Source organism: Python bivittatus, unplaced genomic scaffold (assembly GCF_059951505.1).
Source record: "Python bivittatus isolate LINGU-HERP-01145 unplaced genomic scaffold, Pbiv_v1 ctg000160_np1212, whole genome shotgun sequence".
Classification (NCBI taxonomy): Eukaryota; Metazoa; Chordata; class Lepidosauria; order Squamata; family Pythonidae; genus Python; species Python bivittatus.
Genome location: NW_028277076.1, coordinates 4023933 through 4030588, shown reverse-complemented (window position 1 = coordinate 4030588; position 6656 = coordinate 4023933).

Sequence of the window (6656 nt, the reverse complement as noted above, 5' to 3'; positions counted from 1 at the left end):
GACATGGTGTCTGCAGGCATCAGAGACCGCATTTGAAAGATCAGCTTGCTCTGCTTTCTTTTACAGGGTGCCCTCGGTCTCCAAGGGAGGAGAGGACCACCAGGTTTTCACGGCCCTCCTGGTTTCCAGGGATTTCCCGGCCGTAAAGGACTGGCTGGTTTTCCGGGATCTGCAGTAAGGCAGTTTTTTATTTTAAAATTAAGAATTAGTTGAGTCTTAATTCTGAAGTTTTGAAGGAATTAAAAGGAGACTTAAATGTATCTGTAGGCAGCCAAGCAACTTGTGGCCACTTGAGAGGACAGTGTATAGTAGAAACAGGCCTGGTTGGTCTTTACTAGAGTTGCTTGAGCAGAATTTACAAATTGCTGTTGATTTAGAAATAAAGAGCGGGGGGGGGGGGGGCTTGTGCATTGGCCCTTCATGTTTTTTCCCCCTGTTCTTCTGACCTTTTTGAAGGAAATAAGTACAGCATAAGGGCTCCCTCTCCTGGTTTCTCCTTGGGAATTTGAAAAATTAAGACTGGCTCACCACCTCCACCACATTCATACAGTACTTTTTCCTCTTGCAAGTTCCCGAGAAATCTATCTTGCATTTTGCAAAAGGTTATTCACCAGTGCATCTGGATCCCATTCACGTCACACAGATCAATTTACCTGTTTGGGCTGTTAAAAGGAATGATACTGACATTTGTACTCTAACTCCACCATCAGTCTGAATTCATTTAAGATTCCAGCTTTGCTGTTGTGAAATATTTAAGATCAAATCTTTATCATTCCAGGGAGAAGAAGGTCCAATTGGTCCCCCCGGTCAAAATGGCACAGAAGGATTGAAGGTTATGTTATCTTTTAATCTCATCTTGGTGCACCAATGCTGGCTAATCCTTCATTGCATCTCCAAGCAGTGCTCTTAAGGATTGCCACGGATTCAAATATGTTTAGAAGGCCAGGAGGACAGCTTGAAGTTCTCTTCTTTGAACTATGATTTGGCCCAGAACACAAGGAAAAAGATGGCTGTTATGAATGCAATACCGAATGAAAGGAAATGGATTTTTCTCTCTCAACTGCAGGGCAATCAAGGGCCAGATGGCACCAGAGGGAGGTCAGGACCACGAGGAAGCAAAGTAAGGATGATATAACATTTAGGTCCTTGCACTAGGTTCAGGAGTCCCAGGTTCAAAACACCTTCTGCTTGTCAGCCCTTCAAGTGTCATATAAGTCAGTACTACTTTTACTGTGAAGCTATAGTAACAGAATCTTGCAAGTCTGAATGTCCTTCCTTCCTCCCTCCCTCCCTCCCTTTATCTTCATGTGAACTATGGAAGGGCTTGTCTGAGACATTTACTCATACTGTGTTCTTGCCCCAAACTCACATTCCTTTTATCTGACCATTGCCTTGGTAATGACTCTTCCTCCGGTCCCTCAAGGCCATTCCCTCTTCCTCCCTAAAACTTTGTTTCACCAACTCTCAGCCTGACCTATGTGTCCACCCCCACTAGGTAGACCAGACCAGGAAATCAACTCCATTGTTTCAATAAATCTACTTTTATTGAAAGTGGCTGTAACAACAGAACCTTGCCAGTCAGATTGTGCTGGGTTCTTCTTATTCTCCCATAGATCAGGAAGGCATCTGCCTGATCTGCTTCCGAATGTTACCTCATTGTTCTGGACTTCAAAAATATTTCTGCTCTTTTGCCTCGATGACAGTTCCTGGCCATCACTCATTGACAGATCAGAAAGTAGGCCCTTAACATAATGGATGTTATGGCTTGGGACAGCTACACCAGCAAAACCCCTAGCAGAGAAGGGAAGATTGATAGCCAAAGTATCAACACTGGTTTCCTAGCCCTTTTATGCTAGCTAGTTACCCGCAAAGGAAACAAGTGTGGCTTGCAGAGAGTGTGGACCTAGAGATGATCCTGAGACAAAGAAGAGAGATAAGTGTCCTGATAACTGCTGGTTTCTCTCCAGGGTTGGATGGGTCAACGTGGGCTTGATGGACTGCCTGGATCTCCAGTAAGTTTGAAGATTCCCTTCTCTTTCCAATATATAAGGCCTCTTGTATTGTCTTAACTACTGGATCTCTCGGGTGCCCTTTTTCACAAAGTGGCCAGAATTTGACAAGTCTTTATGCTTTAAAAGAGAGCTGGGGGAGGAGACCTAAGATGGCTTTGCACTCAGTACTCTGGAAGGCCTTCAAGCAAACTTCAGATGTGTGTGAGCTGGCTCGGTGGGTTGAGGGAATGGCAAACGGGGTGTGTTTTTCAAGGCGCCGCTGGCTCTTAAACAGAGTGTTCCAGAGGTCAGCCTGGCACTGGACACTGGTCTTGGGAACTGGGCAGATGCCTAGATTTGAATATGGGAGGGGAAAAAATGGGCTTTTAATGAAATCCATAAGTTTTGCCATCTGATTCATCCCACATTTAGGCAAATCATTCCCTCCCTTCTATCATCTTTTAAACGCAGTTGCCAAAAGATTGTTTTTAGGTTTTGTTTTGGCAATAGGTAAGTGGGCTTCACCCATTTCTCTAACTCAAAGCATAACTGAACTTACACCTCCCAGTTAGGGATGTGCAGACTAATATTTTGGGATGAGCAAATGTGCCATGTGTTATTGGCTAACGTTCTGCAGCATTGGGCAGCCTACGTCAACGTTGTTTTTTTTTCTTAAAGTCAGTTCAATGTATGCATTATGGAAGAAAAGAATGTACTTAATAGCAGCTTTTAAAGGTGGATTAGTCACTGCTTAAAAAGTTTATTTAAAGATGTTCACATTTTAGAACAATTATATGAGCCAGTCCTGGAAAAGTACCATGAAAATATTATGCTATTGAACCTATTATAACATACTCTGCGTTGCTTCCTCATCACTGTGGGAGATCCTGGCCTATCTTTCATAAAACTATAAAAATAATATAACCAGTATTAAACTCAACTCTGGCATAAAGCCTCAAATACGGTGAAACAGATTTGGTTGGAGAATATGTTTAAGAGGACAACATTTCTGAGTTCCTGGGTGCAGTAAAGGAGTGTGATCTCTGGCACGCCACTCCAAACCATGGACATTATAAACATTGCCCACCTCTACTTCAGGTATTTGGACCCTGAGCCGTATGGGAAGTTGAAGGAGATCCTCAGCACCCTGGATGATTCCTAACACTATTTTTTCTTGTTTTCCCTTCTCTCCAATTTCCTGGTAGGGCTTACGAGGTGCTCCAGGAACCGTCGGTCCAGATGGAAAGGCTGGTACACAGGTTCCCATGCTTTGCTATCTATTTCTCTACTTCTTGGGCTGCATGATGAAGACAAGGTAGACCCAATCCTTAACATTATTTGAATCATTTCTGCAGGGTCTCGCTGGTAATGTAGGATGTCCTGGCCCGAATGGCTTGCCTGTGAGTAGAACCATTTTAATTTTTTTAATAAAATGATGGGTAGCAAAGTTGCAGCAGGGGAAAACTTGCCCTATTTATTAGAAAGTTTGATTAAATCAGGGAAGGGGGCTTTCCTTGAAAAGGGGATGATGGTGGTCATGGTTGTTTCTATGGGGCAGAATCTTTCCAGAGTGTGTTTATGGCATCTTCCTGGAGATACATAAGGCGCCTACTCTCCTAGGGTTTGGAAGGCCCTTAAGAACTGGCTCGCTTCCCCAACCTGGGATGAGTGTGTTTGTAGAGCCCCTGTTGTGTTTTTTGGATAGTTATGGTTGTCTTGTTAATCCAGGCAGTTTGGTTATGTTTTGGTATCATGATTTTAATTGTTTTAATGTGTAGTTCAATGTTGTAAGCCGGCCAGACTCTTCTGCAGCGGATGGCTATAGCAAAATTTAATGATGATGATGGTGATAATGATGGTGCACCACTGGGCCAGGACTGGCTCATACAATAGTAAATCTCGGACAGCACAAACAACGCTTTTATTTTTATCCTTGCTCTGTAATCATTTTCTCTTAAAACTGGGGCTACAGGCAATCCATCTGCAACCAGTTGTCAGTTACTTTTTTTTTTTTTTTACAAGGGGGGGGCAACCTTAAACACTCTGTTTCATTCCCTTTTTCTCTGTTATCAAGAACTATTTGCATTGCCATTGGAGTTCCAACATTTTTTCCCCTTTTCTTTGCAGGGTCCTGTGGGTTTTCAAGGCACCCAAGGACATAATGGTCCCCCAGGATCAATTGTAAGTGGAATGTGATGGCTACCCACTCATGCCTGTTGGCTCTGCTCTTTTTCAAGACCCAGCCTTGAATAGTGCTGGGACTGAAGCTCTAAAAAAGCCATTGAGTGAAGAGGCAGTTGTTTTCTTGTGCTGGGCAGAGAGTGGTAAGGACAGCCCAACAAGGTTGCTTCCTGCTTGAACCACCATACTATTCTCAAAGGCATTAATAATCCTTGTATATTTTTGTTCCTGGGAACTGGCTGTTCCCTCCATTAATTCTCCAGCCTAATGCAATGCTTTGCAGGATCTTCTTGTAACGGGCTTCTTTTTCCCCAATAGGGTTCCCCGGGAAAACCAGGGGAGAATGGCAATCCAGGTTTCCCAGGGCTGATGGTGAGAAGCCATATATATCTTTTGATTTTTAGTTAGTTTGTTTGGAATGTCTTTATTCCATGGATGGTTACTGAAGATTTAGTGGCCACCTTCACAGGCAATGCTTAGTGTTAAACTTGATGCGGTTTTATGTTGCATAGGGTGTTGTGCAAAAATGGCCCATTTAGTTAAGTTAGAGTTCAGTTTATCGTGCAAACCAGAAAATGGTTCATCTGGTCACCTGATCAAGTGTGTAGTGTACACCAAACCATTGTTTATCTGTCCTTTTTTTTTTCTTCAGGGCTTTCCTGGGAAACCTGGCCCAGCTGGGCCACAAGGAGCTGTTGGCATCAATGTAAGTGATAAATCTGCTGCAGCATGGAATGAACTCAAGGGACACTGATTTGGGAACAAGTCGGTGGTCCCACAGGACTTTCCCTCTGCAGTTCTTGGCAACAGGATAATGATGATACGAAGATCAGGAATAGACAACCTGGCATCTTCCAGATGTTTTCCCCATCCTCCTTTGCTGTTGGCCAGCTTGGTCAGAGCTTGTGGGACATTAGGTTGCAGAAGCAGAGAACTTGTAACGCTTCTTCTCTTGACACTGATAAAACCCTCCATTCCAGGGCTATCCAGGATTAATTGGAGACAGAGGCAAACCAGGACTTTGGGGCAAAAAGGTAAGCCATCACACCCTTGAAAAGAAATGGTCTTTAGCCACACATTTCTTAGAAGATAAGCGGTTTTGAGAGGCAGATTGGAGACAGGGAAGGTTAGTTCTTCCTGATATCATTTTCCTACTTAGCTAATCCTTTCCTCCGATTCTGCATGTTCCCCAACTTTCTGTCTGTAGCAAGTATCAGTTGGGGAGGAAGGAAACTGTTCTGGGGAAAACTAATGATTGTCACCTATTGAGAATTAGGGAAGGGATACAGCATAAGGAAAGCCAACAACTTTATCAGAAGCTGTAATGGAAGACTGTGATATATCCTCCCCGCACAAGCCAGGTTGTTGGATCGGTGCAGCAATCAGTTTTGGCCATGGGGAAAACAAATACTCCCAGTTCCTTTATGGAAAGCAAGAAGTCCACAGCAGATCCAAGCTGAGAAGATGGCACCTTATGCAGCAGAAGAGGTTGCTATCAGCTCCATAAAGGACAAGATGTTGCCCAAGGTGCAGTCTTGACTCCTGCACAGAGCCCAGATGGGCTTTGGGACACATACTTTCAAGCTTGCATGTCAAGCTTTTAGGGTCAAAGACCATGTTTAACCACTGATATGTGGATTTTATGTACAGGTACCTAGAGGAATAACAAGCATTCTTGAAGAAGCAAGCTGTTGAAACTTGCTTTTAACTTGCTTTTGCTGTTTTTTCCATGCCCTTTCCAGATCGGTCTGGTGGCACTTGCTTCTGTATTCTAAAGAGGGTTTGGTATGTTCTAAGTTAACCCTCTCTTCCCCTCCTCCCAACTTTCCATTTTGTGCAGGGAGAACCTGGAATCCAAGGCCCCCCTGGTTTTCCAGGAACACTGGGTTCCAAAGTAAGTCTCTTTCTCCGCTGGGCAAACTTGTTTTTATCCTTGGCTTCTAATGACCCCCATTGACAAGAACATTCTATGGCTGAATTTGTAGCCAGCAGGCAATACTGCCGCAGTCACAGAATATAACAAGGAGCGATGAAACTCAACAACGTGGTGGTTGTGGTCAATGTGATGCCATTTTTATTTTGTCTGGTCTTCCTCTCTGCATAGGGTCCACCTGGGCTTCCTGGCCCAAAAGGTCTCCCTGGCCCACAGGTATGTTCTCCTTTTCCATTTCATTTGTGTTTTGAGAGTAAAGGTGAAGAGTCCTTCTCATCAAGGTCACCTGGACATATCCATGTAGGTTTTTGGAAACATGGAAATAGCTTCCCCCCCCCCCGCTTTCTTTTACTTCCCAAGCTAGTCTATATTCCTGGGATTTTATGGTGGCTTCCATGTTCCTGTTCCTATCAGCTTGTCCTTTCCTGCAAGCTGTTTTGGGATGAGATGCCAGAGCTCAATGCATCCTGAGGTCCCTGGCTTTATTGGGGAAGAAGGTTCAGGATGTCTTTGAATGATGGCACTGAGCATCGTGGGTCTGTGGCAGCAGA